We start from the raw sequence: 21821 nt of genomic DNA, 5'->3' as shown, positions 1-21821 counted from the left end.
ATAGATAGATAGATACTTAAATACATATTAAAGACCCGAGAACAAACATTTGCATTTTTCATACAAATATCTGCCCCGACACGGGAATCGAACCCGGGACTTCAAGCTTCGTAGTCAGGTTCTCTAACCACTGGGCCATCTGGTCGTCTAACGAAAGCGATTATCAACTTTAGGGCGGTAGACCACATATTTGGCTCATGGTATACTTACCTAGTGCCATCCACGAAGACGCGAGATTTAATAAGAATCACGGCACGCGTCATCGTGAATGACTCTACCTATACATCTACTTATCTTCGATCAGTTAGGTAAGGCTAATCTAAATCATATGAAATGAGTCCATACGATCTTGAGTTGAATACCACATACTATTTAAAGACAAACGCCCAAAATGACAGATGGAGGCTTCGAACATACTGGTATCTAACGTTTCTCATACCGTTGCTTTTGATGTCACAAAATGAAAGGAAGCTAATCCAACGAGAGCTTTAGTTTTTTCTCTGCGTACAAAGATCATTTTATGTATTCTCAAAATAGTAAAATGTTGATCGATTTAGAAGTTACTTGTCGGAGGTCCATATTAATAAGTATCATGTTTTTACCTAGTTCCTCTACTACCAAATAGCAAATGCAAAGAAGCCAGATAAATAGATTGTATAGTTAACAGTAAAATATCCCACTAATGTTATACGTGCGAAAGTTTATGAATAACACTGTTTGTTTGTTTGTTATCTCGTCACGTCTAAACCGCTGAACCGATGTAGATGAATTCCGTATACCTATTTACAGATAGTTTAAGTCTCGGGAAAGGACACAGGATAGCTCCAGCGGGATAGCGATAATCGAATTCAACGCGGACGAAGTCGCGGGCAACAGGCTAGGACATTATAAAATAACTGTACCTAGTAATAAGTTTGTTTGAGCATAGGTTTCTAAAGCAACGGAACTCGGCAGACGTATTGTCTCGGTGGCTACTCCGAGTCTGGCGTGCGTTCGATCGCCACGAGCATCGCAATGAGGTCACGTCCTGCGACCTTCAGCGTCGCCGGCACCGCTTCCGAGCTAGCTGGATCCCAGGAAAACGAAGACAAAGTTTCAGCCCATTAATTAGGTTAGCAGTTAGTATGCTTTCCGAACGTGCTGTAAATAGGAAATGTACCTTTATTCATCAACAAAATCAATTGCCGAAAGTAAGATCATAGCTTCAAAACGGCTGACTACTTTGTCGTATTTGTAAAAGAAAGATAATTAAAAAAATTAAGTACCTATGTACCTACCTATCTACCTATGCCCGCGCGAGCAGCTAGAATTGAATGTTGAATCAAATTAAGCATTTGTATCAACCTACCGTTTAAATTAAGTATGACAATACGATATCATTTCTTAGAAAGAAAATGACGTCGACGCGTGGGTGGGTGGCATTAACGACAGCGAATTTGAATGTTAAAGTGGCGTATTAGTCATTAAATGAGGTCGCCAAATATTGTGAGGAACCGTGTCATCGCGGCCAGGTAGGAGCGGGCGGCCGGCGCTGCAGCGTCTGATTAGCCTATCTGGTTAATGACACGGTCCTGTTTGATTCAATGGAGTGGCGGGCTGCGTCGCTGCGGCGGGCGCGCTCGCGGGCGGCGCCGCGGCTGCGCGCGCCTTCCGCCCCGCGTTCGATTTTCCGTCCGGGCGACGGTGGCGGCGCGTTGCATAACTGTGTGGCACTCCGCGCGCGACCCCGCACCGAGCGCCCGCGAGCGCGCCGCGCAACCACGCGCACACTCGCGCTCTTTACGTAACGCGCGACCACCGCGCGCGGCCACCCTCGGAGTGATACCCTCGCCAAGTGTCCTCGGCGCCGCCTGTGTGTCGGAGCGGAGCGGCTAGCTGGTAGGTGCAGGGCGTCGCAGTGCGCGCGCTCTTTGTGCGGGCGCGTGGCGGCGGCGGCATCGCGTGCTGAATAATTGACGCGGAGGCTGTCCGGCGCTATCGACCCCCTCGCGTGACGGCCGCTATTAGCGCGGCAAGGACACCGCGCCGCCTGCGCCACTCCGCCGCCGCCGCGACACCCGACACTGTTGTGCTATGCTGACGATCCCCACGCACCTTACTCCCGCTTATGCATTTGCTATACAGCTTGTCTACTGGTGTAAGTAACGTAATACCCGCCCGCACCGGCAGGGCCGACTCTACCGCAGCGTTGACGCCGTCGCGTCTGTGAGCCCTGACACAAAGTGGAACTGGTCCAATCAGCGGCAGTATCTATTCAGATTCAGTTCCCATCTGACAGGATGACAGCTTGACAGCTGTCTGTTAAGGATCGATCGGAAGAAACGGAAGGACTGTCGTATCCTTGAGTAGAAACATAGGTATAAACATTAGGTGGAGCCCGCTAGAATAACGAATCGAACGTCGTATTTGTTCACAAATCATTGTTATCAACAGTGGTACAAGTTACGCCATGTCACCCGTTAGGAAAGTGAAATTGAAATAGTTACGTAAAGATACTTTTTCCCGCATCAACGGAAATCACGGTTACATAAGTTCGACAAAGTTCCAGGGAATAAAGGATGAGGGAACCGACGCTACGAAGTGTATACAAGACACTTTCGCTCACTCATCTGAGATTACCTTCCTGTGGTTTTATTCCGAAATTGATCAAATAGAACTAGTTTTAGAAACTTCCTACTTAATATTTCTTAAAAGTTAAATTTGCGATCTGCCCAAGTGATTACTTAGAGCGGCAGCTACGCTATGCTATGCTACGCGCGCATGGCGTATACGCGCGAATCGTTCGTAGCGCTCCACGCGCTGCGCTACAACACAACATTGCTGAAATTGTAAAACTACAAATACCTATTATTTAATGCTAACATATTCTGTACGGATAATTCACTAAGCGTTCTAGCTGCGACAGCAGTACCTATAAGAATGGCTTATAAGAATGGTAGGTAGGGATGTCACGTAATAGAGTAATACTTCCTCGCTCACTTGCCGTTTTAAATTTTCCGGCAAAGCTAATTAATATCGATATAATTTTCTATTTATCTTGGGTACATTCACAAAATTAGTTTTGTCCAATATAAACTATGCAAATGAAAAAATATTTCAGTACAATATTTGAAAAAAAAAACCGACCAAGTGTTAACTAGTTAGACTCGCACACTGAGAGTTCTATACAAATTTAAAAGTCACATTAAATGAGTTTTACTTATTTGTACTTCAAGATATTTTTATGAGTAGAAGTTTTTTTTTTAATTTCCTGCTGTATAAATCTCGCGGGTGGGCAACTTAGTTCCAATTGATGTATAAAGGTACGTTAAAGACATATTTATTAGGTACACATAGAGATTAGATGAAGGCTTACATTACAAATCGCTGACATAATAAATTTCTCAAAGATTAAAATCTATGGATCACAAAAGTTCTTTGTTTTCATATTAGCAATGTAGAGAATATATTAGTGGTGTGGCTCTATAACGATTAGATTCCCATCTGGGCTGCCTGCTGCCTGTTACTTAAGTTATACTAGATAACTGTTTACCTGACGTCAGTGATGATAAGTAGGTATAATAAAACAATACAATGACTCTTTATTCAATAAGAGTTCTTACTAACAATTATTATATGAATCATTAAGTTACTCGAATTAAATGAATTATTATTATTATTTAAAAAGCAAGCAGTATAAAAACTACATATACACAGAATTTTTCCAAGGTAAGCAATAGGCGGCCTTATCGCTTCAGAACGATCTCCACCTCCTAACGCCCAGAGTCCTTTCTAAAGGACTTATTGAAATGACATAAAGTTTGATGTTTATAAATCAAATATCGACATTAACTTTCGAACTGTAAAAAATGAAGGCTTTAGATCCGTTTTTTGCCACGTCCGTTAAGATCTTTGTCACACTGTATATCATAGGTGGTGTAGGTACCTATACAGGTATGATCATTAACTGCAACCGTTCAATCCGAAGACATAAGTATCTATATCTAACTTACGCTTCTCTCACTCGCCTTTTCCTTTAAGGAGTAGAGAGAAGAGAGAAGTAATACTTGAAGGAAGATGTTTTGTTGTTCAGTTTGCCTAACAATGGTAACTTTTGTTAGGAAAGCCATAATGCCACTGGCACATTTAATAGTGATGTTCTTCGAAACGCTTTTGAAATGCATATTTACTAACAAAATAATCAGATATTGCAGCGAGTCTGAACAATGAGATTAGATTAAACAAAATACTCATAATACTAATTATTCAGTAAACTCTTCCATAGTTTTCATTTCTAGTTGCCAGCAATCATAGTTGTCACTTATCGATTATTATGGTCAGCACGAAGAACCGTTTAAAATACGATCTAGATACAATAGGCACATGGATGCATGACTTGCTTAAAAGTTAAAACTGAACTTTTTAAAGTACCTATTGACACCTACAGATGATTCAATCATCTGGTTAAGATGCCAAGACTTATTAAACCTATTACCTATTAGAATTATTAATTACATTTAAACCTAACCAATATTAGGTAGCTACGTGAGGATCGCCCAAAATATTCGTCTAACGTCACTGTTGAAAAGAATTAAATCCAAATTATCCGTAACCGTAACACAAATGTCTACTTAATGACGCAGTGAAATAATGCGGTAGAGTTATCCCTTAATTATTTTTTCACCTCAGCACTCGCTGAAGCTCGTGATTCAATTATAGAATCCTTCGCTTACTCGGGATTCAAAATCAACACTCGCAACAAAAAACAACTTTGCTCTCTTGTTGCACAAATAACTATTATCTTAGATATGGAATTTTTATCAACATTCTCTATTCTTAAAGATTTGTCTAGACAGTAAAGGTAAGGAAATTCCTCGGAATCTAGAAAATGTTTCAAAGCCGGGGTCAAAAATACCAAAAACGTAAGCATAGGCCCTTAAATGAATACTGTTTTTCCATGTAACTTTTATGCCTTAGACCTAGACGCTGACCTAAAACCTCGTGCTTTGCTCATGAATTCTTTCTCTCGATTGATGCGAAGAATGTCATTCATTAGGACTCATCGATTCCCATTGAACGGTAATGGACTTATCGCGGTAGAACATTCCGTCCAACTCGATGATTATTAATGAATAATGACGTTATTGGAATAAACTGTAATATAACTATGTAACTGGATGTATTCTAATTGTGCAGTTTTCTTAGGTTTTGAAAGGCACTTGGGGTAAAATATTGAAAGAGTAGCGTGTGAGAACCCAAACAGTCCGATTTTGATGACAGATAAATAAATAAATAAAATAATTATCAAAAGTTACACATGTATACGAAACTATTACATATTACTTAGTTTATGAGTATAATATAAATAGGAAAAAAAGACTCAGCGAGTCTGCTGGTTTTCAGAAGAAAGGAGAAAGATGGCTTCATAATTTCCTACCTTTTGCTACCAAGGTTGCGCTTGCTCAAACTTTACTCAACCCTATATTCGACAATGCTGACATTTATTATCCCGATCTTTTAGAAGAGCAGCTTAATAAACTTGAACGAATTCAAAATCTATGCATTTGGTTTACATTTGGTCTACGTAAGTTCGATCATGTCTCTAACTTTCGATCACAGCTCAAATGGCTGCCAATCCGCCTTCGCCGTAACTCTCACATTCTCCATTTTCTTTACGGCATTCTCTTTAACCCTGCAAGTTGCAACTCCTCGCTACCTCAAAGATCGATTTAGCTACGTAACTTTCTATTCGTTGCTCTCAGAACTTTCACCTTACCGTGCCTCTTTCTAACTCCAAATTCTATGTCTATTTTTATACCTACTGTCCAGGCTATTCGGTTGTGGAACTCCTTACCGATTGACTTATGTATGACATGTGTATGACGCGCAAAATCTCTGTCACTCTTTAAATCTATCTGTCATCTTGCAATAATTAGCTTTATCATAGTTTATTTATTTATTTATTTATTTATATGTGGCTATTTATCCCATTGCCTATATTTATTTTAGACGTGTACAGTCAAGGGCAAAGATATCGACACGGCCAAAGTTGCAAAAATATGTATACACGGTCTTAATGTTAAGTGCATGAAGTCGTGTATACATATTTTTGTAACTTTGGCCGTGTCGATATCTTTGCCCTTGACTGTACCTATTATATTATGTACGATGTACGTATGTGTAGTTGTAATTTTGTTGCGTTTTAATTTTCTGATCCAGTGTTGATGCACCACCTGCAGTGAACTAGTCCTTCCTTCTTTCTGTTAAAAGGTTGCCTGGACCTGGAAGAGGTCTGGAGGTGTCCCCGCAAAAGCTACCAATTAAATTAACCCCTTATAAATGGGGCCTTTATCGGAGCATACTACCACAGAATCAAAAGCAGCTATCGAATACATACCTGGCAAATAATATTTTTAAAGCTAGTCGTATTTTGTAAATCTGTTTAAAAAAAATATACCTCGTTGAGTTTCTTGCCGGATTCTTCTCAACGGAGCCAACAGAGGTTTTTCCGAACCGGTGGTAAGTAGATTTTTTTGACAATCATAAGCACTTATGAATGTCGAAATAATCTACCTGCTATAACTTGTAGCCTAAATTGAATAAAGATATTTTGACTTTGACTTTGACTTTTCAATAATTACAATGGAAATTGTGACGTATTATGAAAGCAATAAGGTTCAGTTTCGAACTCAATGCAAGTGGTCGCTAAATCGCCTCTGCCTTATTAAGGGTTAAGCAAAATTAAACATCTAACTAACCCTAAAAAGGTGAGTTATTTCGCAGTTGTATAGGTATTACAACTAAAGTTAATATAAAGTGCAGTTGTTCACAAAGCGAAACCATTTCTGGCAAAGCAAAAATGGCCTGTCGTTGAACATCAGACCCGTTATGGAAGTAATGACACTAATTACGGCTTAATCCCGAAAAATTAACCCTTCCATTAATTGAGGCATCTTTAATTATTGCGTAAGAGTGCTTATATTAGTCGGATGAGCAACGACCCGGGTTTAACGGCTATAACCGGATCAAGGTAGCAGCCGGTACCGTAATAGCCCCGCCATGATTATGTCACCAGTGTAATTTCACCGTAAAACCATGACCATGAATGAACATAATTAAAGTTTCTACATTTTCGATGTCCAGTTGTAATCCATGTACGACAAGAAAGTGACAAAGAGTTATGATAAGATCGTGGAGACCGCGTCTCGGTAACCGTATATGTATGTAGGACGCCCTCCGGCCAGGTGGAGTTATCTTATCTTATCTTATGTTTAGGGGTCCTTGCGGATACACTTCGACCCGTAGGGATCTTTTGTGTAATTACCCCTCCTTCGCACTTACTCTATTGCCTTTATCACCTCGTCCATAAATTGAACGATTTGACGTAGCGGTAGTGCCTTAAAGTCTCCTGGTGCGGGGTATCCGTCGCCAAAGAGTCTCATTCTTGATCTGGCGAGGGCGTCACATTCACACATAATGTGTTCCATTGTTTCGTCTTCCTCGCCACATATTCTTCAGGTGGAGTTACGATCTGCGAAATGCTGCTGGTAGAAGTGGATGCGTCTAGCCGAAGACAGGGCGCAATGACGCTCATTGGGGGAGGGCTATGGCCAGCAGTGGACTGCTACAGGCTGATGATGATGATGATGAAGATAAGATATATCTAAGAAAGTCTATGAATTGAAATCGCAAAAAAATTAAAATTATCTTTATAACAAAGAAGAAATTACACAAAAACATAGGTAACATTAAAAAAAATCAAATTGTTAATACAAACCTAAAATAAAAACTAGTTTCTAATAGGTATACCATAACTCCGGGAGTTCTTAAACATACTCGTATCTACATTTTGACCCACCCACAGTAATCTTATGTGTGAATACGCACAAAAGTAAATTAAAACACTGACTTTTATTACATATTTAAACTCTATTGCATTGATATCGCTGCCCATGCTAGAGAAATAACATCACACACTTCTAGGTACATTACATTGACACAAGAAATTTTAATAAAACTGTCCAACGTATACTATGGTACTTGACCTGTGCAAAAAAATCATATATTTGATAATAAATAATAGATTTGATCCTCCGCGAGTAGTGCAGTCGAGCTATGCAAAGTAGCAGCGCTTGATTTGAATGTTTGTAGTCATACAGTTAATATTTACTCCCCCCCCCCTCCCTCCGCTTGAAAATAAAAATAAACGCCGTAAATGAAATTAAACCCGCGTTTACATTTTCGCTTGCGCTTGGTTATGTTAGTACTACCGTAGTTTAGTTAAGTCTAAATCGCAAAATAACGTATGCTATGTATGCATAAAATGAATCGATCAAATATAAACGATAACTTTTTTATTCTTCTTACTATTAGTCCTGTGAACTAGATCATTTAGAAAGAGACAGAGCGAAAATGTAAAACGTAGCGTAGTTCCGAGCACAGCATTATCGATTGTTAATTTTTGGCACAGACTGTTCATTAAGGCGTAGATATATTTTTCGAGCGGCAAGCCTTTGTTATATTCTTACTTCTCTATACTTAGTACGACCAGCTTCCTTAACGTTATGTTAAGTATATCATTCTACTTTATAACTGTTTCTTCTAGATTGTCATTAGTAAAACAACAAAAAAATATTTTTTTAAAGTACCCACACTGGGACTACCTACTATATTTTTGTTCATTACAAATTTCTTTCTTTCTATTGCATGTCTCGCGATCCACATTTCACACATGTTTTATTATATTTTTTGCAGTTGTACATGCATATTCGGATCGCAATTTAATACAACGATACATATTGTGTGCAACTGTTAGGGTTAACAACTTCACCATGTGACAAATGGTGACTGAAATTTGTAAGTCATAAAGTGTAGGAACCTCTTATACCCCATTTTATTTAATGTTCGCGATCCTCGCTCACGCCTACGACGCTGCTACGCGGCTCGTAGCCGATGACGGCGCTACGTCGTAGCTGAGTATTCTCGTAGCACTTTTGTGTCGCCATCAAACTGAGCCTCGGGCTTCCACAATATTAACTAAGTAGTATCTCTAGACACCTACGCGACTACACATAAAGGATCGACCGCACCGACGTGACGCACCGTGAACACAGCGAATGACTTTTGTGTAAACAAACTGTGTTATATCTGAAATACGAGTAGAATAATATAAAATTACTTACTTTTTTACTTACTAGTCAAAACTGAAAAGTAAAACGATACTTTAACAGTTTGGATTTCAAAACCAGACTACAACAAAAAGATGCACTGTAGGATAAAACAAGACAGTCACAGTGACCCGTCCTTATGTCATTTCACGCCAGCAAATATACATCTTGACAAGTTCGTATGTAACACTCTGTAGAACTCTGTTGTAGTCAACATTTGCCGTACTGACCAGATTCCGTATTGCCTTACGTTTCTGACCCTCACGATCGCAATCAAATGACAGATTTCGCATAAAACAACTGGCATTTGATTGCGATCGCGAGTGTCAGAAACGATAGGCAATACGGCCTCAGGTTCTACCAACTGTCACATACGAACTTCTAGATCAAGGTTTAGTTCTGCTGCGTTATTATTCGGAGGATGTAGAATAGGGTTCCTACTTTACTTTACGATTCCGTCAGTCCTAAAACTTTGAAGGCTATGTCCATGGTTTACTAAATAATACATGCGTGCCAAACTACAGCTTTAATACTAGCAGACAACCGTCACGTACTACCTTAACTCAATAAAATACCCAGTTACAATGTAGAGTTTGCTAACAAGTTTATTACAGTCAGTATTCATGTGTGAGCCTTTTTCGTATCGACAATTTTTGTGATAATTATAGCTATATTAATACGCCTAGTACGTGCAAGGGCGGATCCTGCTTTATAGTCAGGGGAGGGGGGTGTCACATGGTCAAATTCTTGTTATTTTTTGCAAATAAAACATTGAAACTTATTTATTGTAAAATAACAAAATCTATTCTCTTCTTTGTCCCAGAAAGATATTAATCAATAAGTTAAAAATAATATCTATTGTCGTTCTAGATGTCATGTCAGGACCCCTTAACCTTTCCACTAGATCCTCCCTTGGGTATGCCCAAATATTAAGCCGGTTTATCTTCTGCAATTTCCTTGCATGACAAAGAGTTCAAGTCTTGGGTTTCTATAAAACTGCTGTTTTAACGAAATGGCCACGTAACGATACACTTCCCCTTTGTAAATGTGATGCTTAATGTTATTGGCCTCGATAGCCGGACACCATAAGAACTGGCAGCAATCCAGTGAGTTATCTTTAACTTAAATAAGGATCTAAAAAAAAAAAAAGATTCGAAAAAAAAAACGAAAGTTCATACAATCGGTCAATGAGGGTTTCGACAGGCGAATTATCACCAGCCAGATGGCGTTTGTATCAAGAGGTCCGTTAGAAGTTAGGTACAATTTTGCTTTTGATTGGCTTAGGCATCATCCTAATAGAACGCGAATGCGCGATCATCGTAGGTTCGCGCGAATTTTACTCGTACGGACGCGCGATCCTAACTGACAATCGTGCGATCGTGCGATTGTCAGTCAGTTAGGACACCTATTCGAGTTCAATACCTATGTTATGTGATCGCGCGTTCGTACGAGTAAAATTCGCGCGAACCTACGATGATCGCGCATTCGCGTTATATTAGGACGATGCCTTATTAAGATATTTTTATTTAAATGTCAAAATTGCCAAAATAACCTAACGATCTAACGCCCGTCACAGAAACACTCGTTAAATCGGATTAAATAGAATCTGTCTATTCGTAATAATCTGTTTGGTTATGTTTTTACTAAAAGGCTGAATAACACTCAAATATCATAACCATTTCATTTGCACGTTTTGATATTTACCAAAAGCATATTGGCATGGTATTTAGAAGCAATAAATCCTTCAAATTAAGCGTCGAGGCTTAAGTGAGATTCGGTCGTCGGAAGGTATTCCTTACTTACAGGAGCTTTTATGTATGAACGAGACCCTTTCAGCCTTTTGGATATGGTTCCGCGAACAAAGTGGGCTAGGAATGTAGTTGGCGCTTGCTTATTAAAGAACTTCAAAAAGACGAGGAATTTGTTTCGTCGTGTGAATGTGCTTGTGTACATGTTAGTTACTCTTTCACGCTGAAATAGCTGGACGAATTTGAATGAATTTAGTACCAAAATTTAGTAAAATCCTGAACTTGCCAAATCTAATTATTTATGTCAGCGAAGTTGTAAGAAAAGGTCGTGGGTGAGAAAAGTAATTGTTTCAGTTCATTTATGTTATTATCTAGAATATTTAGGTTTAATACTTTTTATTTAACAATAAAAGTAGGTATAAAATAAAAACAGGGACTAAGTATAAAATGAAAATATCTAAAACTAACTTATAATAGCTAAACAAAAATCTAGAATCTTGTTTGTATTCCTTTAACTTATCAGTAATAATTATTATTTCTTCTTTGTTTCGACCTGAAAACTCTCCGAAAACTTCTGAAATGTATGATCGTCGTTTTCTTTGTTCAACCGTATTCAGCGTGGTATTCAGGTAGTACTTTACTACCATGTATTCTTACTTAGTTATGTGTTGTGTTCACTGAAGTTCAAAAATAATACAGTACTTATACCAAATTTCATTTTTTGCACCTTGTGATATTACAAATTAGGTATAAATTTATTTGTCTTATAGGCAAAATAGGAAATTGAAAAATTCGGTGACGCAGGTCTAAAAAAACGTTTAAGCATTTTAAATTACATAAATGGCCACACTTAATAATGACTAATTGGTGCCCCATTCAAGAATTATTCTCAATTAAAATCACCTTAAGAGACTCTTTACGGTTATTGCCGTTATTAGTCTACTTTTTGAACATTTCGTAACCTACAAAAAACCCTTATAGTTTCGCTATGTCCGTCCATCCGCGATTTAGCTTAGAGAATTTTAGAGCAAGGAAGCCGTAATTTAACATGAGTAGATACCTGTAAATTATAATATTTTTAAAGTACCTTCCCTACATGTAAAGTAGAAATTTAAAAGGAAAGCTATCTAACTATAGCCTTTACAAGTTAACGAGTCGATCAAAATGTTGAATACTTTCCGCATATTAATACGGAACTCTAGACTGTCTGTGGCTCAACACGCATCTTGGATAAGCAACTAAAGCAGCCTGTAGATTTTACTGCACGGGAAGTTTAAGCGTCTTTATTAGACTGTGGCTGTGACAAAAGTCCTTTCATAGATGAGAAAGCTGATATTCTAGGTAATTATATAACCCGCAGTTACCTCCTGAAGTTTTCTTAATGTTTTGTATCCTAAATCGTCTACTTCTCTTGTTTCTTCATCACATTAGGCTGTAAGTAGCATTTAGTCCGCTACGATGGCAGTGAAACCTTGCCCTCCTACCCATCATTAGGAAGCTCGTACAACTAGTGTACCTATTTAGTAAGTAAAGTGTAATAACTCTTACTACTTGTGTACAGAAAAGAAGTAACAGGTGACCAAGTTGTACGGGATCTTAAATTACTTTTACTAAGTAGGTAATTAGCCATTAGGTTAATAGAAGAAAACTTGATACGACCGGTAAAACTTATTTAATAAATAATAACTTGTAATAAAATGCTAACATGTTAGGCATAAGGATTAGCTATTTTAATTTGAACACATTGGCTTATTTATTAACGTTAATATGACTTTTATTGGTATTTTTGGTTAACCGTTAATAATAAGTTACTAGCACAGCTGAGGCAGTATTGTGTAACGCGCTGACTTTTGTGATCATATTCGCACCATCTCTTTCAACCCTCGTCTTATACCTTGTGACAAAAAGAAGTGGTAAAACGATTGCAATTCCAAGTGTTAAACAATAAGGCTTCTAAGTCCACAACATCGTTCAAATCCGCGGAAAAAAAATAAGCATGTGAATACGGCTGTGCATTGTCTGCTAGTTAGTTAATCAGTTAGTCACATAATTCTTTAATCGGCGTAGATTACCCTAATCAGGGTACTGTTAGGAATTAAGTCGCTAATATAACGTAACTCGAGCAATACTGTGACACAAATTGTATAATCCTTTCTGACCTCGCTTCCACGTCAATATAGTAGAGTTGTAACGTTGGTACTCCACTCACGCTACGAAAATTCATCACGCCATTTTCCTTTACGGAAGTTGGTAATAAATTTCTGAGAAACTCATTTATACCGTTAATATTACTTTTGGGAGATGTCATCGTCTATTGCAATTGATATTGAAGAGTTTTCCGCTTTATGATTTTATTAAGACTAAGATGTATTTTTATGGAGATTAGAGAATAAAGCGGTTGACTAACGATCACTTTCGTCTGTTTCTTTGTAGTCGTTATACTTACTTAATAAAGTTAAGGATGAATATTTTTATTTTTGTCTTCAAGATTTATTATTGGTATATTAAATGAAAGTTAATCCGGTAACTCATGTCTTAAATCGAGTTTAGCTCGACATGTTTCTGGCTAATTCGAAGCCCTTTTTCTTCCTAGATAGAAGAAGGGCTTCAAATTAGCCAGAACCAAAGATTAGTTGCTCCTGCAACGCGACTGAAGTATTTTGGATTGGATATTGGATAAGTATTATTGGATTATAAAAGTATAAAGTTCAAAAAAATATAGAGCCGTTGTGTGTCATTTTAAGTGTTGCTGCTTCCGAATACAAACGTTGGCACTTCTACATTCAATATTAATAATATTTGTACTCTACCAACCTTGTGTTGGCTTCGTCGTGCTACTTACTCGTTGTCATTAAATTTTTATCGACTATTTAACTTGAAAGGCTTTCTTAGCTTTGATAGTTTAACTTTTAAATTAATTATATAGGTACCCATGTATATACATGTGCTAAATTTACGATTTTTTGTCATATTTTCCAGCCAACAGCCAACATTCAGAACGGTCAGTATGGGAGATTCTGAAACTATAAGACATACGAAGATCTATTGTTAGGAACCATGTCATCAATTTTAGTAACAAGAAAAACTCCTCTACTCTACTCTACTCTAATTACTAAGCCATCTGGTCGTCTGGGTTCTAGATATCATGTTTCATAGTAACATTTATTGCTTATGATCTACACTATCGATATCCAAATAGAAATAGTTTAAGTTTTATTTTTCAAAACAACCCGGTTCGATCCTAGAGACAAAAGATCAGGCTATATCGATTGTTCATACCCGAAAACCCTCACGTAGCCAATTTCATCGAAATCGTTAGACCTGCAGGGCTACTACAAAATTCGGAAATCGAAGTTCGTATCGTACCGTCCCTCTCACTCTCGTATTAAATATAGTATAAGTGTCGACGGGACAGTAGTCGAGTGTAAATATATGTACTTATTAAAAGTTTCAAAAATATGTACCACACTCTTATTCCGACGCAATAAGGCCGTAATAACATGCTTTTGAGTGGTTCGAATAGATATTTATTTTTGCACTTGACTGTACAATACGAACTTCGATTTTGAATTTCGTAGTAGCCCTATTGAGGCCTTACACTTGGAATCACAATTGTTTTCATCCCTGACGACACGACGTTGACGACGGGATGGCCAAGTGGTTAGAGAACCTGACTACGAAGCTTGAGGTCCCGGGTTCGATTCCCGGCCGATGCAGATATTTGTATGAATAATACGAATATTTGCTCTCGGGTCTTGGATGATCAATATGTATTTAAGTATGTATTCTATATACTTAAGTCCGTTTATCCGTTGCCTAGTATCCATAGTACAAGCTTTGCTTAGTTTGGGACTAGGTCAATTGGTGTCAAGTGTCCCATGATAAGTATTTATTTTATTTATTATTTCTGTCACACGGCATAAGATCAGGGAAGAAAGAGACGGTGAATGCGATCGCGAACTTCAGCGCGTTAGACAAAACGGCCGCTGTTTCCGAAGTCCCCGAATTAAATAATACAAGGATTGCTTGTTTGAAGGCGTTATATAAATACTTAGAGTCATTAACCTCGTGTTTGTTAGGTATTCAATTAGTTATATCATATTTATTTCTCTCAGCAAATACTCTTGAACTCAATTTCTATGTTTGTAGAGGAGCTGAAAGCAATTTCGTTGAAAGCCGTCACCGTGCGACGCATATCTACATATGGTAATGGGTGCACGCAGCTTAGTACGCCCAGCGACAAAAGTAAAGGAAAAATAACTTAAATATTACATTTTTTTTAAGTTTTTTATTAGCCGAACGTTTGCTGAGTAAACAGTAGGTAATTGTTTTTTCAGCTCACAAAACCTGTATATTATTTGTGAGTAGTTTTAATAAAGATTAAGAGCGTTTATACCTGGTGAACTGGCAACGTTGCATTTTTGTTAGTTTTTCTCGATTATTCCATAAAAATTGAATGAAAATTAAAAATGTTGTCTGATAGAACACTTCTTAATATACAAGTAATAATTATTCGTGATAGACTTTTATATTCTTTAAAAACTAACTAATTTTTATGACCGGTTTTTAAAGAAAATAAAAGTCCGTCTATTCGAACAAAACAAATTGAGACGGCATCACATTTAACCGACAGTTAACACTAATCAATGGATGGTGAAACAGCTCCTTAGTCTAGTTAATTCTCTAATATACCTAACTCTTAAATAACAATAAACATTGGAATTAATCGGAGATCAAAGTTGCTAAAAATAACAAAAGGATCTCAACTTACCCTATCGCTTAACAATAAAGCGTGTTCAGATATTTTACTTGCTTTGTTTGATCCTTTCAACCTTCACTTTTGACGCTGATTGTACAGCCAGAAGGCACGGTACGTTAGGTGAAAAAATATACGAGGTCAACACGGAAAATAAATTACACAAACGGCGATTACATTTTTATACTTAACATACCAATTGGGCTTGTACCTAATGCATTTCTTTGTAGAACGTGATAAGTTTGTAGTTAGTTTTAACCTGATCATTTTAATTTCAAAATTAACATAATCAATTTAATTTGTAAAATGTATAATTTAGAACCACTTAATCTCGGATTCGCCGAAACAAACCCGTATTTGCACCCGAAAGCTTGTACAATCTTATGTAAATGACCTTAAAGTGTACATACGAGCTCGCGTCTCAGGGGCGACACTGGCCGTACCTTCCCGAAGGTAGTTACCTACACGTAGAAATACGCATAGTCCCGCAGTGGCGTTCGCAGTCAAAACTGGGGACCTTGAGCCCCCGCCCCGCCCGCCCCCGCCTTCGCCCACCCCTTCAACCTTTACTCCAGCTTTGCTCGTATTTTCTTTATCAAAGCAGCTAATTGTGTGTTTTACTCTTCACTTCTCCCTAACGCGCTAAAAACAATAGATTAGACAGTAAATTCTTCCGTAACATCGAGTAGTTAGTATTGCTCTAATACGTTTCAGTGTAATCTTTAATCTTTCGTTCTATGAGTAAATACTTGACTTCGGATTCATATTTTGAGGACATCTAAATATGAAGCTTTTGCTTTTATTAAGAACAGTTTCATTTAGGTAGTTGACATGTACAAATATGTAGGTCTTATTAAATCACGTTTTTTATAGTCAGAAACAGCAATTAAATGGAAAGTTTGGGTTGATATCGTTAAAACCAAAGTATTATCCTAGTTGTAAAGGAATAAGTAAACACACAATTATCAAGTGACCTACTTAAGCGCTTGTTGTGGTACAACACTAATTATATGTCCTTTCGTTACTAAAGAGTAGAATATAAAGTTATAAGATAATATTTTCTTGTATCTTACGTTTTCCTTATAGCAATTTGAATATAGACAGAATTGTTAGAATATTGTTCATCAACTTGAAGTAAATAGTCACTACTCGTAACATACCCGCCTACGCATTTGTACCCGTTTAATATTAACTTCTCGTTTGTCCCACAAACTAAATGAACTTATCCAATTTCAGAATCTAAACCAGACAACCACGCATTTCCTTTAATATACGAGGAAAACAATCCTTACTAATATTATAAATGTGAAAGTGAGTATGCAATGTGTTAGTTACGCTAGTACTCAATCGATGAGATGAAATTTGGTATGGAGATAATGAGATAATTGAGGAAAATTTTATAATTCCCGCGGTTGCGCGATAAACTGCCGAAGTCGCAAATGACCGCTATTTGGTATGGTTTGATAATTTAAGTGCTGGAGAGGGCCACAAAATAGTTTTTATCCCGGAAAATTGTAAGCTTCCCACGGGCGATAAACGAATTTTTCGCTGACAAAGTCGCGGGAAACTGCTAGTTAAACACAAGAGAATATAGAAAATTAACTGCTGTATTGAGTGACTCCAATTAATTACAAGGTTTTCCAACTCCTGACATTTTTTTTACATTCTTGTTTGTTATGCGATATTATTTTTTTCCCTAAACATGGCCGTCATGATCGTTGATAGAACAATCTCACAATACGAGTATATATTCACAGTAATATACTTTACGAATATACCGTACATGTACAACTATTACATAGAATTTTATATCGTTCGGGACTCGTCGGTTTCATCGTTTTCCTGAAGATTCAAATGAGAAAGAAAAAGAAAACAGATCTTTTGTTTCGAGTTCCAAACGACATTAGCAAACTAGTATTGTAAACTGAACACTTATCTATGTCGATCCCCAAAGTCACGTGTGGCAACAGCAGTATAAACACTCAACAAAGAAACTTTTATTCTTCCCAATTGTTACTCCTTCGTTAGTTATCTGGTATACGTAATTACGGAACATTCCGTGCATTGCCCGTTTTTGCGGCGACACAGTTGTTGCGATGCGGCACGGCTGAAACTAGGTCATTCGGCTTCCTAGAACAGGTGCACTATGCACCGTGCTCTGTGCACCATGAATTAACGGCATATTTTCGATAGAATACATACTTAGAAGGTAGGTCACCCTTTTGTTTAACCCATTTACAGTTTCTTTTACACAAAATAGGCTTACGTTTGATCACAATCACGCCTGATGGTAAACAAATAAGTGGACTAAGATGGAACACGCTTGTGTGTGCCTAATAAATGCCCATTCACCCTAGATTTGAAGACGGCCAGATTGTAGCGATCAGGGACCACAGAAGCTGGCTAAGAGAGATGTACTGAGTAATGTTTTTTCCATCGTATTTTGTCGGGGACTTATCTGAATATCGAAAATTAATATATCTAATGTTAAAAAGTCGACGGTCAAAATATCGAAAGTAGGTTGGGTTAGTTAGGTTCGATATTTTAACCATCGATATTTTAACTATCGATATTTCAATTTTCGATTTTCAGATACGTGCCCATTTTGTCGGATAAGTTCGTATTTATCTTGTTTTCTCAATTAGCCTCAGTAAACTTAAGTAAAGTTGAGGGTTCTCTAATTATTCGCAGAAATTTGTTTCCCCTATTATTAGTTCCCAACCAACTTTTCGCAGAATTTCATTTCGCCAAATGATCACTTGCCAGCCAACATATCAAAAGATTTTGTTTTATTTCCCAACCTCACAGTTACCAACTGAACGTTTGGTCTGTTTGTTATAAAGTTACTTTCAAAATGCCAACTTTCGGTTAGTATCTAGAATGTTTTGGTTGGCATAAAATTCATTTCGTTGTACAATGTTACCTAAATGTTTTATTGAGGTTTTCGTTTAACTATGAAATAAGTAATGTGGGTAAGCGCAAAATTTCCGTTGTACACAACATTTGACCTGTTGATAGAATACGACAATGATCACGCTATCAATCTTGTACCAAAAGTGTGTGCGTTAGATTTCGAAAAAGCTGCAATTACTGAGTTTTCGATCAAATTTTTAAGACATTTATTTACAAGGAAGCCATTTTTAGTTCAATATTATTTTTCATTAGACTCATGTTTTGGATATTTTAAAGAGATATATATATTTAATTGGATATTTTAAAAAATAATTATTCCTAATGGATATTTAAATAAGTAATTGTAATTGTAGAAAGATAGAAGTAGTAGAGGAATTTCGGTATTTGGGATTATTGATCGATAAACACTTATTTTAGGTGGGGGGAGGGCGGACGCTCGATTTTAATGAAATTTGCACTTTAAAGTTCGCGCGTACGCCCAAAATTTTCTCAATGCGATATCGCACAACTTTTCCATACAATGAGACGTCACGTCATTACAGTTGAGCTTTGATGTACCAGAAATAATTAGCGTTACGGCGCATGCGGAATTAATCGTCACCGTTTATAACGTTCTACCGTACAACTGATATTATAATTTATACATATTCTTAACAACGTCATATCACGAAATATTATCGAATCGTCAAATGACGTTTGTCACATGAGTGACGTAACAAATACCAATAACGTAGCAACGTCATACACGGCAACATGATCGAAACGTCAATTGACGTAGTGTCACAATGCGATGTAACGTTATACTAAAAGAATAAAGCAACGTCATATTACGGCAGCCAAATCATACTGGCAAATGGCTTTTTCTTGTTTTAAATGGATAAAAAACTGCAAGCACGTAATAAATGCTTCTATGCATGTCTTCGAGGAAGTTCAATCATCTCGAGAAACATTACATGACCCTATATATTGATGACGGGTAGTTTGGATCAGATGCAGACTACAGCTCCAGGAAGAACGAAGGTTCCAGCAGCAAGCAGCGTTAGTAACGTCTCCGTAGGTGCACCAATCACAGCAATGTCTTTCCAGCAAGTCGGCCACAAACTATATATACTTAAAGCAGCGAAGTCTCTGACTCGGCTAGTGTTATAGATAAGACTGTATATGCATCTTCCAGTTCGGACAGTATTTTTGACAATCGTTTGGCATGAAGCCTAACAAGTATCAAATAAACAATAGCCCAAGAAGCCAAGGCCAAGTTATGACGTACTCGGGAAGTGTGATGATGATACACTAACTATATCGGTTATCATCTGAGATTTTAGATGTCTTAATATAGGATTTGACTTTACCTCAGAGATTATCTCACTACCACAAGACCGGCTGAACTGCAACCAGACATAAGTAGATTTGGAAAAGCTCTTACACAATAACTTTGCTACCTGAACAGGAATCAAACTGAAAATACCTAATAAGCGTATTTTTACTCCTTGACGCAAGAACCAAGTTTAAATTATTGATGATAGTGAGGTTTCACATCCAACACCGCCATATCCTGGAAATAAAGAGGGTAAGTAACTACTCTCTAATTTTTATCATCGGGAGATCATCATAGACATCTTCTTTTACTAGATACTGCAGCATCATGCTCAGCAACCGGTAATGAATGGTAACGAACTGATACTACGAGATGTATGTTGTAGTTGTAGCTTAGCCAATTTATCTTGTATTTATTAATGAAATATAAAGAGAAATTGAGCTCGGTCCTTCCCCGGTGCTTGTGCCTGTGGAGATCCTTGATCTGTTTCCATCATTTCAGGGTACGGTGTTGATACTGGAGAACTGTCGTTACCGGTTGCTAGAGCATGAGCTGCAGTATCTAGTAAAGAAGATGGCTAGGATGATCTCCCGATGATAAAAATAGAGAGCTGGTTACCTTCTTTATTTCCAGAATATGGTGGGTGGTGTTTGATGTGAACTTCACTACCAATCAATAATTTCAGAACTTGGTTCCTATTCAGGGAGTAAAAATGAAGCTGTCAGGGTATTTTAGAGTTTGATTCCTGTTCAGGTAGCAAAGTTATTCTGTAAGAGTTTTTTCTAATCTATGTCTGGTTGCAGTTCAGCCGGGTCTTGTGGTAGTGAGATAGACTCCAAAGTAAAGTCATTTCTAAGACTCTATATAATATTAGATGATACCGATATGTTAGGTCATCCTCATACTTACCGAGTACTTCATGCCTTGGTTTCTTGGGTTGTTGTTTATTTTGATATTTAGTTCGGCTTCAGCACAAAAACTGTCAAAATACTGTCTGAACTGGAGGATGCGTATACAGTCTCATCTATAACATCTAGCCGAGTCAGTCTTTGCTGCTTTGGTAGTTTGTGGCTGACTTGCTGGAAAGACGTTGCTCTTATTGGTGACCAATTACAGAAATATTACCAATGCTGCTCGCGCTGGAACCTTCGTCTCCTCCTGGGTTGTAGTCTGCATCTAAGCTAAAACTACCCGTCATCACAATAAGGGTCAGGTGATGTTTCTCGAGATGATTGAACTTCCTCGAAGACTTGCACAGAAGCATTTTTACATGCTCGTAGTTTTTTATTAATCTAAAAGAAGAAAAAGCTCTCAAATCAATTGAGGATAATAATATCTAGCAGTATTATTCATAATACTATCACAGCAAGAACTACACACATATATACTTTACGAATTACTCGTTTAGATGTGAGAAATAAGTCGGTAATTTGAGTTAGAACCATAGCATCTAAATTCCCTAAACAAACTCACTAAACACAATAAAAACCCATCCGAGTAAAGTTTTACATCACTAAGAATGTAACATATAACAAAAATATACTATTATTCATACAAAAATATTGAAATAATACTAAAGCTGCGTGGACAAATTCGTTGCTGAATCAACCTGCCGCGACCAGCGCGAGCGCGTCCTCCGTCACGTGAACAGGATGACTGAATGTATAGCGCGGGAACAAAATACAGCGTCCACCGACGTTGTGCGTCTGTGAGTAGTCACATTTAAGAGCGTGTGCGTCGCCTCTTTTGGAGTCAAAAAATGTTATACTATGTGGGCGCAAGATTTTTGGTAATTTAATATGATACGGCGCAAGATGGAACTACTGCAATTTATATGAACACGAACGTCCGACCACGTAGTTCCTTTAACGTTTTTATAAAGTCTGACGTGATTAGACTATGTGTCACAACGCATAGTACCCTATTTGTTCGGATATTGACGT

General features: G+C 37.6%; 1 protein-coding gene across 1 annotated transcript in view; it reads left to right on the top strand.

The window, feature by feature from the left end:
- The first annotated feature begins 1695 nt into the window (after nt 1–1695).
- Nucleotides 1696–21821, top strand: part of LOC141439587 (sodium channel protein para-like) — an 88784-nt gene continuing 68658 nt past the window's right edge. The window contains 1 exon segment of the mRNA XM_074103880.1: nt 1696–1878. The gene's annotated coding sequence lies outside the window, so the exon portion shown is untranslated.

Source organism: Choristoneura fumiferana, chromosome 21 (assembly GCF_025370935.1).
Source record: "Choristoneura fumiferana chromosome 21, NRCan_CFum_1, whole genome shotgun sequence".
Lineage (NCBI taxonomy): Eukaryota > Metazoa > Arthropoda > Insecta > Lepidoptera > Tortricidae > Choristoneura > Choristoneura fumiferana.
The sequence above is the reverse complement of the archived record's forward strand: the minus strand, read 5'-3'. Positions and strand labels throughout refer to the sequence as shown.